Source organism: Astyanax mexicanus, chromosome 1, assembly GCF_023375975.1.
Source record: "Astyanax mexicanus isolate ESR-SI-001 chromosome 1, AstMex3_surface, whole genome shotgun sequence".
NCBI lineage: Eukaryota > Metazoa > Chordata > Actinopteri > Characiformes > Acestrorhamphidae > Astyanax > Astyanax mexicanus.
In genome coordinates this window covers 108,703,075-108,725,348 of record NC_064408.1, presented here as the reverse complement: position 1 = coordinate 108,725,348, position 22,274 = coordinate 108,703,075, and the positions used below count along the sequence as shown (strand labels likewise).

At 36.4% G+C, this 22,274-nt stretch overlaps 1 protein-coding gene across 1 annotated transcript in view; it reads right to left on the bottom strand.

Annotated features, from left to right (window-relative positions):
* The window catches only part of LOC103026338 (receptor activity-modifying protein 3), a 62,415-nt gene that overhangs the window by 39,549 nt on the left and 592 nt on the right, over positions 1–22,274 (bottom strand). The window lies entirely within an intron of this gene.

The window sequence follows — 22,274 nt, the reverse complement described above, 5'->3', positions numbered from 1 at the left end:
AAGTACAGGGTAGCATTGCTAGTATAGAGTAGTATAGGCTAGTATATAGAGCAGAGGTTAACATAGTAGAGTAGTAGAGGTTAACATAGGGTAGTATAGGGTGGCCTAGAGTAGTATAGGATACAATATTGGAGTATAGGGTAGTATAGGATTATAGAAGGAGAGTATAGGGTAATACAGACGTTTAAGGTAGTAAAGGAAGTATAGGGTAGTACAGAGTAGTATAGAGTAGTATTTGAACTATAGTATTATGGGGTAGTGTAGGGAGTACATAGGGTGTATAGAGTAGTATAGGGAGTTTAGGGAAGTATAGAGCAATATAGAGCACAATAAATTAATAAGCTGCAATAGCAAGACAGGAAAAGTAGCGCAACAATTGTGTACTGTAGTTCTTTGCATAAAAGAGGATAACAAACGCCATCACAGATGCAAACATACACCAATTAACTTCACCCACGAGGTGACCAACACACAGGCTGGCAAAACACATTTCTAATCTCATCCCTCAAGTCATTTATTTTCTGTTGGGTCACTTGGTTTTCATTATCACTTCCACAGCTGCCTGTAGCACTTGATACGAAGTCTTTACTCGAGCTGTAGCTACTGAACAGAACGCTTCAGGACCTTCTGTATTTACATTCAGTAAAATAACAAGCGTAACAGGGTTGGTTTGGTGTGAGCCATGACCTAAAAGCTTAGTCAAGCAAGCTTTTGACAAGAAGGTCATTGGTTCAACCCCCACAGCTGCAGAGATTCATACTCCTCTGCAAGGTTCCCAACCCTAACCCTTAAGGACACAGATTTCTGGACAAGCTGAGAGGTAAAGAACAGTCACTGAAAATAAAGGAAGCATGTGCGCTGAATGTTAAACAGATAAATGTAATATCTAAAGGTTTATTTCTATTATGCGGCATTCATCAGCATTAAACAGTGTTATACAGCTGTTTTATCAAATGCTTTAGATACAGTACAGATGTGAGAAGATTTCAGATGATTGTTTCAGATTCGATTTAAAGAACAGACTTCTGATAATGTGTAATTCATCATCTGCCAGAAACTGCTCACATTATCTTGTTATCTGTGTACTCAAAGACAAATAAAGACATTTAAATACATTTTCGCCTGGAGACAGACTTGAGTGTCTAAAAGCTTTAGATAACTTTATAACAGCTCTAAATGAATGCAGTTACAATCGATCCAGGCCATAGTTAGCGTTTTCTCCTAAAGCCTTGTGCAATGTTGGGAGGTGCTGTGATGCATGCTAAAATTAGACATTTCCTGTTCCAGGATATACACGCTTTCAAAGACAACAGGCTATGAATGGCCAGTGCAAAAAGTTCAAGAGGTGGTGGGCGGTGACGCCAGTGGAGGTGTCATTGTACTCAGTCATCCTTTCTGTTTTTCCCGGACAAGATCCTACATGTTCCTTAAAACGCTGACTAACAGTGCGCTAACAGAATAAGTAAATAATCAGGGGCTTGTCTTCTTGCCTTCTTAGTATTAGTTTTTCCCTTTAGTTTTCCAAACTTTTTTTATTATGTAGGCAAAATTAAATTCTAAGTTATGCTGATAATCCCATGTACTATAGATCACTACAGATGCTACAGTTATTAAGAAAATAGCAAGTAAAAACCCAACTGAAAAGAGATTCAAACCTCCTCTTAGTAAGGACACTGCATTGAGGATAATAATAATATACTGTTACAAGTCTGTCATAAATCATAGGACCAGGCCTACATATGATTGCTTCTCTTTCTTGACATTCATGTGGCACGAAACCATTAATCATATTACACTTTTAGACTGATCAGTCTAAACCAAGTATACAGTCTAAATTATGGTGTCCCACAAGGTTCTGACCTCTATTCATCAGTGCTATTACTGGGTACTAAGTACCACACAGATCATTTTAATGTATAATCAGTGTACATTGATACAGTATCTATTATAGTTTCTAATAAAATGACCATTTCTTCTCCATATGTTTTTTTTTATAGTATGAAAACCTCTACATTCAGACTTTAGGAATTGTGGCATGCTCTTAAATTCTCCTTAAAAGTTGCTTTAGAGCATCTTCTTCCACGTCTCCAAAAAAATGACTCTTCCATAAAAGGTCAGATTTGTGGAGTACATGACTACCGGTAATAGTTAGAGCTGTGGAGCTGTAGAGCTGTGGATCTCTGCAGCTTCTCCACAGTGACCATGGGCCTCTTGGCTGCTCCACCAAATTGTGCTCTCCTTGCCTGAGCCATCAGTTTAGGTGGACGGCCATGTCTTGGTAGGTCTGCAGTTGTACCATACTTTATCCATTTTCGAATGATGGATTGAACAGTGCTTTGTGAGATGTTCATTGCTTGAGATATTTTCTATAATCTAACCTTATATTAGACTCCTCCACAACTTTATTCCTGACCTGTCTGGTGTGTTTCTGGCTTTAATTATGCTGTTTGATCACTAATGTTCTCAAACAAACCTCACAGGCCTTCACAGAAGAGCTGTGGTTATACACTTTGAAAAATGACACACAGATGCGCTCTATTAATTAATTAGGCACCTTTGGAAGCAAAGTGGCCAAAATGCGATTTTATTTACCGGGTATCAGAGTACAGGGGGCTGAATAAATGCATACTACACTTTTTTTCTACACAGATTTTTATTTATTACAAAACTTAATCCATGTATCATTTTCTTTTTGCAGCCACTTGCTACTTTGTGATGGTTGATCACATAAAATCCAAATAAATAATTTAAAAAGTTGAATATTTATTAATAATTATTTGTACTTTTTTAAGGCATTGTATCTAGAGTTTGTGATCTATGGACATTAGCTTAAGATGTTCTGTGCTAATGACTAAGCCCTTTTGTAAGTCATCGTGGATAAGAGTGGCTGTTAAATGCTATAAATGTAAAAAAAAAAATGTAAATGCATATTCTAAGTGCTTTGTCTCTTAGTGCCTGAGTCACCTATTTGAACTTTTATGAATAGTCAAAGCTACTCAGATCACAAGGTTCTGGCTATCTATTAGTACCTACAGAGTGTTACGAAAGAAACAGCACCAAGAAGAGCCTTTTCTTCTATATAAAGTCCCCCAGTGTGTGAAATACAGTAACTAAATGTGGATCTTAAGGCAATTTGTTAAGTCAAGCTTTTGATAAGTAATTTGTCCCTTTAATGAAAGGAACAAATCTAAGAGGGCTCATAAATATAGAATTAAGAGTCACTGAGATGTTGGTGGTGTTGCTTTGCAGCTTTGATTCATTCCCTGGTGAACAATTTTGAACAATGGTGAACATATACAGAATATACAATAATAACATATCTTTTGATTATTTTTGGGACAAAAACATACAGCTCTGGAAAAAATTAAGAGGCCACTTCAGTTTATTCTGTTTTATTCTATAAACTACTCACAGCATTTCTCCCAAATTCCAAATAAATATATTATCATTCAGACCCTTTATTTGCAGAAAATAAGAAATGGCTGAAATGACAAAAAAAAAGATGCAGAGCTTTCAGACTTCAAATAATGTAAAGAAAACAAGTTCATATTCATAAAGTTTTAAGAGTTCAGAAATCAATATTTGGTGGAATAACCCTGGCTTTTAATCACAATTTCATGCATCTTGGCATGTTCTCCTCCACCAGTCTTACACACTGCTTTTGGATAACTTTATGCCACTCCTGGCGCAAAAATTCAAGCAGTTCAGCTTGGTTTGATGGCTTGGGATCAATCATCTTCCTCTTGATTTTATTCCAGAGGTTTTCAATTTAGTAAAAAAAGAAATCATTTTTAAGTGGTCTCTTATTTTTTCCAGAGCTGTATTTCATACACTCTCTGCCCAGAGTTTAAAATATTTAAATATACATTCACAATTAATTTGATACATAAATTTCAGTTTCACAATGTTAAAGAGTATTTTTAAGACAGTTCTCATTTTATGGCAGCGTAATGTTTGAGACATCTGTGATTCATAAGCTTCACCAGGTGTGGAGTACTGTATCTTCTCCAGTGATGCTTTACTAAGCCTCTAATGCATTTATTTTCAGCTTTTGTTTGTTTCAGGATTTTCTCCCTTTTTTTTTCATTTTTTCCATATGAACCATATGCTCAACCTAATTCAGATTGGGTGACTTGCAAGAATTTCATCCTTTTTAACTTTGAAAAACATCTGTTTTACCTTATAGCCATATGTTCAGGATCATTATATTCCTGTAGGATAAAACACCACCCAATGTGGCATTTACAGATAACAGATGTTCCCATACAACTCAGAATTCACTAAGCCACTGCCTACAGCAGTTACATCATTAATTAATAAAGTGCACAAGTACCAGTGTACATCACTCTACGGGTTTTTAAAAGTACTTACATTTAAAGTACTTTTAAATTATTTGTTATGTGGTTTGCATCTTTTAGTGTCGCCTCTGTATTTCTGTTTGTAAAGCCTTCAGTAGATTGTAGCCTTAACTGAAGCCACCTAAATGCTGTTTATACAGCTCTGGAAAAAAATAAGAGCCCACTCTAAAATTATGAGTTTCTTTGATTTTACCAAATTGAAAACCTCTGGAATATAATAAAGGGGAAGATGGATGATCACAAGCCATCAAACCAAACTGAACTGCTTGAATTTTTGCACCAGGAGTGACATAAAGTTATCCAAAAGCAGTGTGTAAGACTGGTGGAGGAGAACATGCCAAGATGCATGAAAATGTGATTAAAACCAGGGTTATTCCAACAAATATTGATTTCTGAACTCTGTTGTCCTTGCATTATTTGAGGTCTGAAAGCTCAGCATTTCTTGTTATTTCAGTAATTTCTTATTTTCTGCAAATAAATGCTCTAAATGACAATATTTTATGTGGAATTTGGGAGAAATATTGTCTGTAATTTATAGAATAAAACATTTTACACAAACATAAACCTATCAGAAAAAAAAAATCTGAGAAACTGATTTAGACACTAAAATGGTCTTTTAATTTTTTTTCCAGAGCTGTATCTATCTGGCATAACTGAAGACTTTTCAAAAGATTAGTGATTAGTGATTTTTCTGCCATCAGCAGTTGAGGACTTTCTTTGCCTACCAGCCATTAATAATAATATCATTGTTTGTTATTATTAATATTTTTATTTTTATTTATTTATTTTTTTGTGCTTTAACATTATTTGTATATATATTTTTTTGATCTGCCATGTATTTGTATTGCCTGACCCTCCTATTTTAAAACATAAAATACACTTTTCTACTTTTGCATCCAAAACTTGTTGGTCCATTTATTTATGTTGCAACCCTTAGACCCCTAGGCTATACTTTTTATCTAGGGTCGTAACATAAATTGGGGGCTCGTCCGACATTGTTTCTTCTTAATGATGCTCCACACAGTTTTGATATTTGACAAATATCAATGTTTTTATTTTTGTTTAATAACAGCTTCTTAGACTTCCAATTGAAGAATGCCAATAACAGACTTAGAATCTTCTATCTTATGTCTGCACTAATAAATCAATGGAACAAATGTGACACACATTATGATCTCTTGAAATGACTGAGGGCACTGTATATCAAACACAACAATCTGTGTGTGTTTTATTGTTGCACTGCCTTTATTCAATTTGGCACTATAAAAAAAATCAACTCTGAGTCTTCCTGCTCTCTTGTCTTTGGACCAGCTTGAGCACTAAAAAGCAGCCTGCATAAGCCATCAACCAAATAGTCCAATATAGAGCCCTGGAAAAAAAAGAGACCACTTCAGTTTCTAAATCAGTTTCTCTGATTTTGCTATTTATACGTAAATGTTTGAGTAAATTTTTTTGTTTGTTTTATTCTAAAAACTACGCACAACATTTCTCCCAAATTATATATATATATATATATATATAATTTACAGCATTTATTTGCAGAAAATGAGAAATGGCTGAAATAACAAAAAAAAAAAATGCAGAGCTTTCAGATTCAAATAATGCAAAGAAAACAAGTTCATATTCATTTTGATTTTCTGTGTTTTCAATTCAAGTTTTAAGAGTTCAAAAATCAATATTTGGTGGAAGAAAACTGCTTTTTAATGCATCTTGGCATGTTCTCCTCCCCCAGTCTTACACACTGCTTTTGGATAACTTTTTTTCCACTCCTGCCAACAATTCAAGCAGTTCAGCTTTGATGGTTTGGTGGCTTGTGATAATCCATCCTTATCATGATTGTATTCCAGTGGTTTTAATTAGGTCAAATCAAAGAAACTCATAATGTTTAAGTGGTCCCATTTTTTCCAGAGCTGTATGTCTTCAGCCTTTGATGCTTTTGAAACCTTGGCATGATCTCATGGAGACTTGAGTGGAACAGTGAATCCAAAGCAATCCTTAATGTATTAAATACAATTTATATTTATAAGTCACATTCTTTTAGTGATTGTTTTTTACTGTGTAATCTGAATCCCATCAAATAGTTCTCATCTGTTTATTCTAATAACTCTGATGCTATATTCAGGCTATTTGCTCACTAGCTAAAGTCCTTGTTGTCAATACATTCTGGAGCCTCCAAATATATTGGGAGAAGAGAAGCCCAAAGGAGCACACACTTAAATTTGTTTTGCAGCTTCATGCTGAGAAAAACAGTGGTGGAGTAGCAGTGTGTGCAACTTAATTCTACAGGGTGATTACATCTCCAGGAAGAGACTTGGCCTGTGTTTCAGAAGAGCTTAAATTGATGTGGTACCCATAATGGCAAAGTTAGTACTTGGTGTGCAAACCTACTTCTGTACCTGAGTCTATAATAGAGTCCTTTTGATTTATAGTGCAATTTCCCTCGTGTCACTTTAGGTTATCATCAACTGACAAACATAAATTGAATCTTTTACTACTGAGAGGTCTGACAGCATGAATGGAAAAAGCATAGCGCGCTTGATTAAATGCCATATAAATTCATTGCATGGTTTGCTAGACAGAGAGTCATTCCGACCTAACCACATTCCCTCCACATCCACCTGATCCACTGTAAGTCTAATATATCAGGAGAGATTTTATATTTAGAGATGAATATTTATTTAAGCAAAATACTACCATAGAGGTCAAATTTAGGCAAAATAATTCATTGACTTATTAGTAAACCTTTTGAATTACCTAGAATTACAGACAAATTCAGTTTAACTACAGTTGCAGGAAAAAGTATGTGATCCCTTTAGGATTACTTGGATTTCTGCATAAATTGGCCACTAAATGTGTTCCGATCATCATTTAAGTCACAACAATAGACAAACACAGTCTGCTTAAACTAATACCACACAAAAAATATATACATTTGCATGGTTTTATTAAACACAACATGTTAAAATTTACAGTAAGTGGTAAAAGTATGTGAACCCCTAGACTAATGACTTTTCTAAGGGCTAATTGAAGCCAGGATATGATGAGATTAGATGTGTTGGTTAAAGCTTCCTTGCCCTATAAAAAAACACACGCACACTAGTTTTGAGTTTGCTGTTCTTAAGAAGCATTGCTTGATGTGAATCATGCCTCGTACAAAAGTATCTCTAAAAATAATAAGTACAGGAGTTGGACAATGAAGCTGAAACACCTGGTTTTAGAGCACAATAATTTATTGTGGCGACGGACAGTTCTGGTGGAAACAGGAGAGTTGAGGGGCACATTGAATTCTACCATGATTTGATCAGCTGTGGTTTTATGTTTTTTGGATACAATCCGGGTTAGCACCCGAACATCCCTTTCAGACAGCTTCCTCTTACAGCGTCCACAGTTAATCCTGTTGGATGTGGTTGGTCCCTCTTGGTGGTATGCTGATATTTCCCTGGATACCGTGGGTCTTGATGCATCACAAAGACTTGCTGTCTTGGTCACAGATGCGCCAGCAAGACGTGCACCAACAATTTGACCTCTTTTGAACTCTGGTATGTCACCCACAATGTTGTGTGCATTGCAATATTTAGAGCAGAACTGTGCTCTTACCCTGCTAATTGAACCTTCACACTCTGCTCTTACTGGTGCAATGTGTAATTAATGAAGATTGGCCACCAGGCTGCTCCAATTTAGCCATGAAACCTCCCACACTAAAATGACAGGTGTTTCAGTTTCATTGTCCAACCCCTGTAGCTCTACTAATAATACTAATTCAGGACTGTTGCTATTCTACCAAAGAGTGCACACCCTGTCAAGATCACTTCCAGAGCACAACATGCAATCCTGAAAAAGGCAAGAATAATCCCAAGAGTAACAGCAAAATACCTACAGAAGACTCTATACACTGCAAAACCATTGTCAAAATCATGTGTCCACTCTAAAAAATAACACACTACGAGAATAGTGTTCTTAAAAGTACCACAAAGAATTTTGCTTCTGTCTAAAAACAAACATTGTGGCCCATGCATAAGACTCCCTGGGTTTTCCACAAAGTTCTATCGGCAGAACAGAGAAAGTGGATTTGTTTAAGCATATATCTGCAAGCCTATGTCTGAAGGAACATAATATTATCCCATCCAGACAATGTCTCTTGTAGTTAAGAACTTGTAGTTAAGAACCGAGATTATCTTGTTTTTGTTGCATGCAGTTTTAGACTTTAAAAAAGTCTAAGTGTCAGATCTTTATTAGCTTCTTAAAGCTATGGCTTGTTCACAGTCATCTTTAGGAAAGGTCACGAGATGCAAATGTAAATCAATGCTGTACATATACTCTGACTCCTGAGACCTTGTGTCATCAGTCAGCAGCCATGGGTTTCTCTATATAACCTGTAAATTCAAAACATCCATGAGCACAAGGCAGGAGAAGGCTATAAGAAGATAATAAAGTGTTTTCAGGTAGCCATTTCCTCTTAATTGAGTAATTTAATTAACAAATACACTCATGTACTCAAGTACACCCATGCACTCATCCCTTTTATATGACTCAGTATCACTACACACAGCAAGTAATAGTGTTCCAAAACGTTTTTTGCACGTGACACAGATGTGTATAGCTGTGTGGACAGATAGAAACCACAGGAAATCAGATTTTTGCTGGTCGCATCCCCAAACCATGGTTTGAAATGCAACTACAATGGGATTTGTAAAGATGTGTATCAGTCTGGATTGCATCACTTACAACACGACAAAACAACAACCTTATCAAACCAGAAGTGATGAAAGTGAGAAACTTGAATAGAGAAACAAATCCGATTTGCCTGCAGTATGAACACACACCTATTTTTTTCACCCCTTTGTTGTTTGTGTTGCTATTGGAGCAGAGGACGGCTGCTTCCCCTTTTAAGTCTTGGATCCTCTGAAGGTTTCTTCCTCTTCCTCTTCCGCTGCTGTTGCCTCTGCCTCTTGTTCACTAGAATTCAGAATCTCTGTAAAATGCTTTGTGACAAGGGCCTTTGTTTTAAGACTTATACCGAATAAATCAACTTGACTTGGATACAAACTAAATTATTGATTTCAGTCCTACAGAGTTTTGTGTTTAGAGCAACAGGGCAATGAACCAAAACACATTCCAAAAAGTACAAAGGAACGGTTTGAAAAAAAGAATGTCTTTGTTCTGGAATGTCAGAGCTTGAGACAAAGATGAAGGCCAGGAGAAATGTCGCAAATGTTGCTTAGAAATGCATATTTGTGTCACGTCTACAGATACAGGCTAGACAAATGACACAGGTTAATCAATTTATAAAAGGAGACAAAGGAAACAAAGATGTTCATTTATTCTGAAAGGCAGAGTTCACGACTTGAACATTCAGCAAATCAGAATTATTACGAAGAAAATAATGCATGTCAGGTGTCACAGATGGAAGGATGAGAGGACGGATGTAAACACAGATAATACTAATTTAATTAAACAAACAAGATAAATACAAAAACTAAACACAGGTAATGCAAAACCAAATAAAGAATACAAAAGAAAACCAGGCTGCAAACATTTAAAGAAAGAAAGACAAATAAAACAAGAAACAAGAAGCACTGAGGCAGACTTGGAGCATAAACACACAAAACTGACCAGGAGAACACAAATAAAACAAAGCACACAAAGATGAACTTCAACTTAAACTTATATAGCGCCTTTCTACAAATCCAAGGGCGCTTTACAATTTACACGTTTTACACACAAACACATTACACATCAACAGCCAATAGCGCACAGCGTACTCTCAACCGGAAACGACCGTCCACTTTGAGGACTGAATCCATAACTGACATACACACATTCACACACACTCACAAACACACACAAACTTACATACATACCACACACTTTACACATATACACACCAGATCAATTTAGAGTATCCAATTTACCAGCTCAATCTAGAGTATTCCATTTTTTCTGGGAAATTTAGTCTATCCGATTTTACCTGATCTCCATGTTTTTGGAAGAATATACTATGGATTAAAAAATACAAAAACACTAACCAGAAATGGTGCAGACAGGCAAACAAAGCATACAAAAGACTTGACCATGAACACTCAAACAAAGGGACTTATACACACGACGAGGGTGAGGAACAACTGGGGAAGAAATCAAGGGGGCGGGGTTATAAACAAGACAGGAGGAATTACAGATGACGGGGTGGGGCTAAAGCAGAGAAAAGACCAAAAACAAAACAGAGCCATGTGCTCAAGGAGAACATGGGGAGGAAAAGAAAACAAGAGAACAGAGATCAGGAGCAGGAAGACCAAAAAAAGGAAAAACACAAAAGAGACACTGTGGTAAGCCTAAGGTGTGACACAGGTAGTCTTTTTTTTAGTTTGTCTTGCTGCTTCCTAGTCTGTTCAGAAAATATTGATTCTCTCACCAAATAACTCTCATGTGGAGAACGTTAAATAGAGCAGAAAAAAGAGCTGAAAGCAGACATGGAGCAGACAGAAAGAAATAGTGGATAGTGGAAAACTATCTAGTGTCTAGCCTTGTTTAGGTAGCCCAGAATGCAAAAACAACATCACCAGAACTTGTGTGATATTTTATGTAGATGTCACTACATAAAAAACATTGTGTGACAATTAATATGTCTATAATCTGATAATCCTGATGAACGTATGTTTAATTTCAGTATATATGCAGAGCTAGTGTCTAAAAATAATGCAATGTAATAATTAATAAAGACAATACATGCACTGACTAATGTGTCTCTATGGCCTAAAGTAACACAGTTAAGCGTTTGAAACATTAATATTAACACCATGTTTCATCCTGGCCCTTCCTGTCACACTTACACCGATACATCAGCTACACACATGCTTCCCGCTACACACATAAGCCTCTAATAATGTCTCGGTCAGTATAGTGAGAGAAGCCCAGGAGAAACGGGACTGTGTACGAGTGTGGAATAAATTGTTTATTATGAAAGCTACAGCAGGGGGAAGAGGCTTTTTTATACAAAGCCTCCCAGCTTTGGAATAATATTGCAGTCATTGTCCAGATCTCAGGCACAGTCTCAGGCTTTAGGTCTCGGATGAACGCTTTCTTGTTTACTCGAGCTTTTAGTAATTACTTTCTCAAATCTCCATTAGATAAAAGGTGCAAAACTGGGGTCTGAGGGTATACCGAGAAAAACAAAAAAACAAACAAATAATGAGCGAGTGCAGAAGAATGTGGAATAAATAAATTATTATCAAAGAAGCTACAGAAGCTACTTGTTAATGATTTACATATCTAACTGTAGGCTAAATACATGTAAAAAAAAAAATAGGCTAGCTATTTACTAATAAGTCAAGATTGCTAGCAGCTGCTAGCAGGAAGGAACCAAATCCTGGTATACAGAAAGAATCCATTAGAACAAAACTCCTATAGGCCTGTTTTTTTCCCTTTTAGGATATTAATGTGCTGCTGTTTGCTTTATATACAAGGTGTATGTATTTTGAGATATAATTTAATAGTGTGGCAAGAAAATACTTATAAAACATAGAGCATTTAGACCAACTTGTGATTGATGTGTGGAATTTTGGGCTTTTCCAATAACATTAGGTTCAAATAAACATATTTAAACTAGTTAGAAGAGGTTAAGAATAAATTAAAGGTAAGAAACACAGGATTAACCATTAAGTAATACAAATAAAAAAAATCCAGAGAGCGAATTTACATGTACTTAAAAATCCACTAACTGCAGAAAATCAGATTATTAGTAATCTGAACAACATGTTTACATGCGCTTGGGTAATCAGATAATGAGAAAACATCCAATTTACAGTTATCCGTCGATCAGTAATCAGATTTCTCATTTGCAACCAGCCATTCTCAAAGACGATGTGACACAAACTCAAAACTATGTAAACATGGGTCCACATCACTGCCATTTTCATAGTTTATGGATTGAGAAAACCAAAAAAAATCAGATTAAATGTAAGCATGTACTGAAAATTTCAGTCTGATTACTGAAATCTGGTTACAGTGTTACATACTACTAATACACAATCCTTCTGTCAGATTATTGGTTGGTGGTAAAGTAGAGATCTGATTATTCCCTGACTAAATCAAAGCAGTTTTCCCAGTTCTCATGATCAAAACAAGACATGAGAAAAAGATGTGAAAAGATATGTTGATTATTACCAAAATCAGATTTTCTGCAATTATCTTATCTTAGGTTATTTAGTGAATATGCATGAACTTATTGGAAAAGGTACTATTGCCAGGTAGTTTTAATGGTTTCTATTCTGCCCATAGATTTAGTGGTGTGTTCATCCCGTAATTTAGATCATACTGTACTGATTTAACCCTTCTGTTATGTTACGGCTCAAACTGACCCATTTTAAAGTTTAAAGATGTAGGGAAAATAGTTAAAAGTATTTTTTTCAGTATGAAACATTTTCTGCTTGCCTTAATTAATGTAATCAAAATATAATATGAAAATGGTTCATCTCACATATTTGCAACCACCCCCTGCAAAAACAAAAACTAAAATCAAATTGTAATGTTATGTTTCAATGTTATATTAACTCATTATGTTTAAATGTTGGTCTTTCAAAAGTAATAAAGAAGTGAAACATAAAAAAATGACATATTTTTTTATGAAAAACGAGTGAATTATCCTAATTGAACCATTACCTGTTACAAGTTAGGAACACCACTGCACTTAATATTGAGAATAATAACAGAATAATTAGTAATAGAGTTTGTAATGAAATATTCACACTGCTGATTTTTTTGGTTTCAGAAATGTACTGGATAGTTAAACCTGCACCAGGTCAAACTAACCTGGGAACGTCATTGCTGCTGGATTAAAAGAAAACGTTTGGGTAACACTTTACAATAAGGGTCACAAATATCAGTATTTATGACAGTAACAAATAATGTCTCACCAAATTATTCACATTTATGAATAATAATGTAGCAAATAATAATAACAGGGTAATGATTAATAATGTCTTAACTAGTGCCAGTTAATAATTAGTTATTTTTGTGATTATAATTAGTCTTTTTGTAGGTACTGTTAATCCATGTACCCTGATTGTAAAGTGATACCCAAGTTTAGTGATAATACTGAAACGCTCATTTCTACAACTACTGGACCTTTAAAACAGTACATTAATATGCAGCACGTACAGACCAGGGAAAGAGACAACTACTGTGCCTCTAACACATTCTTTATAACAGAGCCTCCAGCGATCAGGACAGAACCCTGCTGATTTCCCTGTTCAGAAATCCCCTGCTTCAAGACCTCCTGACCCCTCAGCTCAACCACACCATCACCAGGAGACTCAAACTCTGAGCAACTGCTTCAATTAAAGTACAGTACAGGTGGAGGGAGAGGAGAAGTCTAAAGCAAGGCTGGGGATTGTTTGAATTTTATTGAAGCAAAATGTTGAGACTAAAATAATATGTATTGTTGCTGTCCAATGAAAAACATGTATCTCATTAACAGCAACAGGACAGAAATAAAACATTCTTAATTTTCAATGGAAGTCAATGACAATGACTATTTCTATTGGTCCATTCAAGAGAAATTTTTGAAACAGTGTAAGACACAGTTTGTGTGTTTAAATTATCCAGTGCAAAAAAGGATATATTTGTTTCTCACTGGACAGCAACGATATACAGCTCTGAAAAAACACTTTATTTTCTAAATCAGTTTCTCTGATTTTGCTATTTATAGATACATGTTTGAGTAAAATGAACACTGTTGTTTAATTATCTAAAATACAGCCAACATTTCTCCAAAATTCCTCACAAATTCCTGTCATTAAATGACAAATTCCTGTCATTTAAATGTTTGAAATAACAAATAAAATGCAGAGCTTTCAGATATAAAATAATGCAAAGAAAACAAGCTTATATTCATACAGTTCAGAAATCAATATTTGGTGGAATAAACCTGGTTTTTAATCACAGTTTTCATGCATCTTGGCATGTTCTCCTCCACCAGTCTTACACACTGCTTTTGGATAAATTTATGCCACTCCTGGTGCAAAAATGTAAGCAGTTCAGTTTGGTTTGATGGCTTGTGATCATCCATCTTCCTCTTGATTATATTCCAGAGGTTTTCAATTTGGTAGAATCAAAGAAACTCATCATTTTAAGTTGTCTCTTATTTTTTTCCCAATGCTGTGTATATAAAAGCTACAGCCTTATCAACAGCAAACACTATTTTTCTCCAGCTTCTACTGGTCCAGTTTGTGCTTTGTAGACTTTTCGCACTGATACTAATACAGTGTGTTGTTACTATCAGGTGATGATCTTGGGAAATTCTTATCCAGCTGTCACTGGTCAAAATGACTTGCTAACAGTGCTGAGCTCTGTTATTATGTTTGACTTTTCTTCCTTGTACCACGCAGGGATCAGCTGGTTAGTCAAAGTATCTCTCTGTAGGAGGGAGTGTAGTCTGGGTTTTTTGCCTCAAGCACCTCTTTGAAAAAAATGAGGCTCTATAGAAATATAAAATAGCAATATTGTACAAGAGAAATCTCTAAAGCTGCCTACAGAAAGGTTTCCTTGATTAACATCCCCATGAGATAAAGTGTAACAGAAGCTGACCACACTGGAGTTTCTAGCGATGTACTAGCCTTGTCTGCCCTAATGATCGCTTTTAAATTTTACATTTAATATAGAGCATTTGTGCTGGAAGACCACAGTCTGTCAAACACGGTACAGAGTCGCAGCTTTAATGGAAGCTGGAGCCTTTTTCTCTCTCACTTTTGAGTGTATCCCACAATACATCTTGTGCTAGCTCTGTTGAGAAGCATGTCAAAAAAAAAAAGGAGCATGTATTACAGAATGATGCCTCCTCACAAACGTAGTCTGTGTCCCAATTGTGTACTACACACTAATAATATTAATAATAAACTAAGAATCTGAAAAGTGCAAAATATTACACAAAATATTGTGCCATGCGAGAAGAAAGGTCCACACAAGTAAGCAAGTGAGGTTCTTTTGTTTATAGATTAACTGGCTACTAAAACAATCCATGGTAGGTTAGACAAACAAATTAGACACTACACAAAGTTGCAACACTGACACTCATGGCATACCATTTAACAACAGCACAATCTTAATAGTCAGAACACCATTTACAGTTATAAACCTTAGTTTGGCATTAAGAAACACACACACACACAGGCTGAAACTAGCTACAGTCTCTAGAGACAGTCGCACAATATTATATAAGTACAATGTTAAGTACTAACCCATTTATTACTAATATATACAGCTTTGGAAAAAAAATAAGAGACCACTTTCAGTTTCTGAATCCGATTCTCTGATTTTGCTATTTATATTATTTGAGTAAAATGAACATTGTTGTTTTATTTTATAAACAACATTTCTCCCAAATTTCAAATAAAATAATTTTTTTGAGTTTTTAAACCCCAAATAATGCAAAGAAAACAAGTTCATATTTATAAACTTTCAAGAGTTTAGAAGTCAATATTTGGTGGAATAACTGTGGATTTTATTCACAGTTTTCATGCATCTTGGCATGTTCTCCTCCACCAGTCTTACACACTGCTTATGAATTATTTTATGCCACTCCTGGTGCAAAATTTAAGCAGTTCAGTTTGGTTTGATGGCTTGTGACCATCCATCTTCCTCTTGATTATATTCCAGAGGTTTTCAATTTGGTAAAATCAAAGAAACTCATCATTTAAAGTGGTCTCTTAAAGGTGGATTTACCTTTATAGATAGTTAGAAGTTGTGCAGGGACCTGTTCACTTTCTCCAAATGAGCTCCTGCAGTAAGATCTCTATTAGAAACAGAATTATACAGACACTAACTCAGAGCCACTTGATATCTGCTGCACATTGGAGACTATTTTAACGTTTTAACCTACCAGTTTCTGCGTCTATTACTTACACGAGCAAGCAATTTATAAAAAAAACTGCACATCCATTCACCCATGCAATTATCTAAGCAGTCAATCGTGTGGCAGCAATACAATGCAGATAATAGGTGTAAATACGAGCCAGCGACTTCAGGTAACATTTACAGGGAAAATATGAAAGCTGAGGGAAATTGAGCATAGCGTAATTGTTAGTGCCAGACGGGCGATCTCCTGGGATTTCCAGCACAACAGTCGCTGGAGTTTATTCAGCATGTTGTAATAAAAATATCCAATGAGAGGCTGAGAGTTCTGCAGACGGAAACACCTTGTTGATTAGCGACGTCAGCAGAGAAAAGTTAGACCTTGGATAAATGTACAATTGGAGTGAGCTAAAAGACTCTCAGAATACATGACATCTCCAACTTAAAGGCAGATGGGCTACAACAGCAGAAAAAAACACATCGGGGTTCACCTCTGTAAGCTAAGAACAGAAAGCTGAGGCTGCAGTTGGCACAGATCACCAATAGTAGATAGTTAAAAACGGATTGAATTTGGCCTGATTTTATAAATCAGATGCACAGACCCTGTTCACACCTGGCATTGACAAACATACTATCCTGTGAAAAAGTATTAGGCCTATTAAAAATTTCATTGTTTTTGCTTTTTTGTCATACAATTTTTTTTAAACAATCAAACACTGTTTAATATCAGACAAAGATGATCTGAATAAATACAAAAAGCATTTTAGTACTTTTATTAGGATTAAACATATTTTTTAAGCGAAAAAAAGCTATCCAAACCAACCTGGCCCTCTAAAATGTAAGGGGGAAATATTTTTTTAACAGCACTGTATGTTCTGACAGGGGCAGTGACATGATTCATTATCTGACCTATGTTGTTCTAAGTATATTTTGTGAATATTTAAATATATGTATAATCTTGTAACTTGTAACTTGCACCAGTATTTTTACACTAACAGCAGCCTTGTATTTCAAGCTGGAAAAACATTAGTAGGAACCAAAAAATGAAACCACATTCGTTTTTAACAGGTATTCGGTTCTTGGAATTATGGAACTGGTTCTGAATCTGAACTGTTCTGCGATACTCAACTCTAGACTGAGACGACTTTTACATTACAATACATTACAAATAATAGAAGGTAAAACATCTTCAGATAGGGCCTAAAGGAGGTCAAAGGGAAATAATGGGATAGAGAAGTGAAGGAGGGGAAGAAGGAAATGGGGTTAGAAGTAGTTAGTTAGTTAGAGGTGTTAGGAGAGTAAGTGCTCTTTGAAGAGCTCTGTCTTCAGGAGTTTATTAAAGATAGCGAGAGATTCTCCTGATCTGGTAGTGGAAGGTAGTTAGTTAGAGGTGTTAAGAGAGTAAGTGCTCTTTGAAGAGCTCAGTCTTCAGGAGTTTATTAAAGATAGCGAGAGATTCTCCTGATCTGGTAGTGGAAGGTAGTTAGTTAGAGGTGTTAAGAGAGTTAGTGCTCTTTGAAGAGCTCTGTCTTCAGGAGTTTATTAAAGATAGCGAGAGATTCTCCTGATCTGGTAGTAGAAGGTAGTTAGTTAGAGGTGTTAGGAGAGTAAGTGCTCTTTGAAGAGCTCAGTCTTCAGGAGTTTATTAAAGATAGTGAGAGATTCTCCTGATCTGGTAGTGGAAGGTAGTTTGTTCCACCATTGGGGAACTCTGTATGAGAACAGTCTGAATTGCTTTGTGTGGATGTTTGGCAAAGTGAGGTGATGTTCATTGGAGCACTGCTTGTACCAGGAGTTGGATGGCCTGTTGCATCAGAAACGGTCGAATTTTTCTGATGTTATAAAGCGCAAAGCACTTTACACTTTCTCACATTCCTTCAGCCAGCATTTTTTACTACTGAGACACCTAGATTTACCTCTATGGAAACCAACGATGACATGATTAATTATCTGACCACCTTTGAATGTGGTTTGAGTGATCAGATTATGAGGCGTCCTCAAGACATATTGTACCCCAGTCACACCTATACTTTGCGCTGGCCAATTATGATCAGATCACCCAGGATGCATGTTAATGCCAGCTGTAAATGGGGTCACAGATGGTAGAGTCTAAAACAGCATGAATTAATGGTTTAGTTTCTAAAATAAAGGCAGTATACAAAAGGTTTTTTGAGCGATGCCACTGAATAACCAACCTTGATTTAATGAAGAACCAAATTTCTAACAGAGATGTGTGTAGACTCACACTCCCACATTTCTATAACTAAAATTGATTCTTCTATGGTATCCCTTAAATAACCTTTTGTAGTGCATATATTTAAACCTACATCCTACCATATGGCACTACAGCCTCCACTCTTGATTTGCAGATCACGTACAGCGCCCAAGACAATGGTGAATTAAAGCAGCAACAGCAACAGCCTGCCAGGCCCTGGCACCCTCCTATCTCTATTTATAATACGTTTAGCAATGGAATTGAACAATATAAATGAGAAATACTAATGGCGCTTTCAATTATTAATGAAAATTGCAGGGGCTAAGTGATGCATGCAAATGTAACTATTTAGTGGACAATACAGTTTAAATTATTGAGCCTTGAAAGGCCACATTATAAATCTATATTAAGTCTAAATTGTGCTGCATTTTCATGCCATAATGACACAGCGGTAGTAACTACAGTTAACCCTTTAACATGCAGAGAACCGCTGCTTGTTCCAGACTTGAATTCCTTAATCATCCTCATTCATAACACTGATCAATAGCCCATAATTCACAGACAGCATTGTGTTGCATTTAACTACTAAATAATCCTTTTAAATGTTCTTGTTTCTGATAGCAGGCTTAAAAAAATGCCCGTTCCTGAAGAAAGCCTTCATAGACACTCTTATCTTTATCTTTAATCAATTATATTGCCTGAGAAAAGCAAGCTAATCAGGCTACAACAGAAGAAGCTTACTAAACCTTCAAAGGCTTTCTGATTTTTTTTTTTTTTTTTTGGTACTTCACAAAATTCCCTGGGCAATTTTATTTTAAGCCACATGATTTACAAGGGAAAAAATCCTCCTACTTTTTTCTTGTTTGAGAAGAGGACAATGGGACCAATCATTTAACAAGTTCACATTTAAAAAATGTCACGAATATGACATGTTCTTTTTGTGAGGACTTTTCTCAAGAATACATTTAAATAAATTATAAAGTTATTTTAAATTCTTAGGAAGAGTAAAATAAGCCCCACTGTTTTTTATTTATTTACTGCTTCAATCCATCATTTTCCAGTACATATAATTATTTAACAAGAGGTGTAATATGTTAGATTGCTCACAGTTAATGGTGCAGAACAATCTAATTTGTGATTTATTAGAATAAATTACACAGAAAATAGAGTTTGACATTCTAGGGCCCCTTTAAATAAAACTGAACTGATCCACTGAAATGAACAGTGCCAATATCTCCTTCCACCTTGGACCCAATAAAGATGCCGCCATATCCTCAGGTTACCATTTATTATCACTTATTAAAGAAGTAAACATGAAGTTGTGGGTTATTTCTCAATGGTTTTGATCCTCTGTTATATTGGGGAGAGGGAATTTGATAGTATTTTAAATTAGACCAATAAACCAATAAACATGAACTTCCCAGTGAACCAGACCCAGAACTAATAGGTTCATTAAAATTTAAAATGCAAACAAAAGCAAAATACATTTGAAACCACTAATTAAATCCTAGATTATTTTGTGAAGAATCTTCAGATATAGGTCAAAAATGCAAAAATGATCTTAGCTGTTCTTTGTTGGCCAAGGTAGTTTAAGGAGAAAACATTGACCAGCAAAGGCCTGGGCATAGGTCTAATAGCAGGACCAGCTTGACCCCTGCTTGAGTAGTTTGGTCAAGCTAGTCATACTGATGGAGCAGAGTGTCCATGCTGGTTATCAGCTTGACCAGTGTGAACAAGCTGGTTATTTAGGTTGAGACGTTTGGTCAAGACAGTTACTGGTGGATCAGCCTGATCATACTAGTCAAGGCGGATCAAAGTGAAAATACTGACCAGCTTAGCCCTTGATCAACATACATCCTACATATATAATTAAACTGGTCATACTGGCTGACCAGCTTGATCAGGCCAAACCCACCAACTCAAATGAGAAAATGTCCTATATATGCTGTTCAACTGCCTGATCAGCCAAACCAGCTTGTGCTGGTAATAATATCTTTTTTAATCAATGGAAAACATATATCATCAGCGATTATGTTGAAAAACACCTCAAACATGAAGAGACCATCACCTAGTGGCTGAAAGCCCCCAAAATAGCACTACTTAAAACATCTAGGACACTCTATATATCGATTTCTTTCTTAATTAAAATGAGCTTTCAATGATAGTCTCATCATACACATTTTTTAGTTTGTATTATTAAAACTTCTTCTTTTTTTGTTATCCCACATTATCATGTCTAAAAAGGTTCAGAACAAGCCGCTGTCACTCTCATGGAGTCTCTAGTCGATGCTTCAGCAGTGCGTATTGAACTTTCACTGAATAAATTTTCCATTGCTGTTATGAAATATGAATCAGATTAAATATTGATATGCTGAGACTACGTCATCACTGGTATAGAGTACTGCTTTAGCCTATTCACAGGTTTAAATCACACTCATAACACTTCCACTTCCAGGCTGCTGCATAAGGGCCACTGCTCTATGATTAGTGAATAAATTAAATTTTTTTGCAAGCTGAAGTGGTTTATCCTACAAGCTGTTAAGATGGTTGACCAGCTTGGTCTTGCTGGTTATGCTGTTCATACTGGTCAAGCAACATGGTTTAGCTAGCCTTGCTGGTTGACCACCTTGCTCATGCTGGTTAAGATTGGTCATCCAGGGTTGGTAGACCAGCTAAACCAAATCTGGTCTAGCAGTTTAACCACCTTGATCAGAGAGACTCTACCCTGCTGGTTGACAATAAAGGCCAAAGATGACCAAATCAATTGCAACGAATATACACTTTATTGGTCAAGAGCTGATTAACCAACTTGATTGAACAGAGTGACCAAAATCAAATGAATCATACACTATGCTATTCACAAGCTGGTTAAACAAGGTGGTTAACCAACATGACAAAGCTGTTTGTCCAGCATGTCCAGCCAGGTTGACCATCATGACCACATGACTACCAAGACCCAGCGGGTTGACCAGCAGCACCAGCATGACCAAGCTGGTGAACCATCATCCTCTGCTAGACCAAGCCTGTTAACCATCTTAACGAAGTTTGTTGACCAGCATGACCAAGCTGGTTGACCATCATCCTCTGCTAGACAAAGCTTGTTGACCAGCATGACCAAGCTGGTTGACCAGCATGACCAAACTGGTTGACCATCATCCTCTGCTAGACCAAGGTGGGTGTCGAGCATGACCAAACTGGTTGACCATCATCCTCTGCTAGACCAAGGTGGTTGACCAGCATGACCAAGCTGGTTGACCATCATGACCAACTGGTGAACTATCATCCTCTGCTAGACAAAGCTTGTTGACCAGCATGACCAAGCTGGCTGACCATCATCCTATGCTAGACCAAGGTGGTTGACCAGCATCACCAGCATAACAACCATCATGACTAACATGACCAAGCTGGTTGACCACCATCACTAGCAAGAACAAGCATGATCAAAATCACATGCAACATACACTATGCTGGTCAAAAGCTGGTTTTCACCTGGATGACCAGCTTTAATACCTTGACCATCAAAGACATGGACCACCTGATACCTGCTACCAGCAGAATCAGGTGTTGATCTGCATGTTTCAGCAATATTATTATAGTAGACCTGTATCTTCAGTGCTTAACGGTCTCCTTAAGATGCTGGAATAGAAAGTGACGTCAGCGCAGCGGCGACATCCGCTAATAGATGTGGGATTAACTGGGAATTCTCCTCCGGGAGAGACGCGTTCACTACACAAGTTCATCAGCCGCTTTATTAGAGATAAACCAGGGGAAATGGGTTCCTACAGGTAGAGTATCTGGATTCAGCTGCTGCTCTGGGATTCCTCAGCTGACCCTGATCTTCTCCAGCTGCTGTGTCT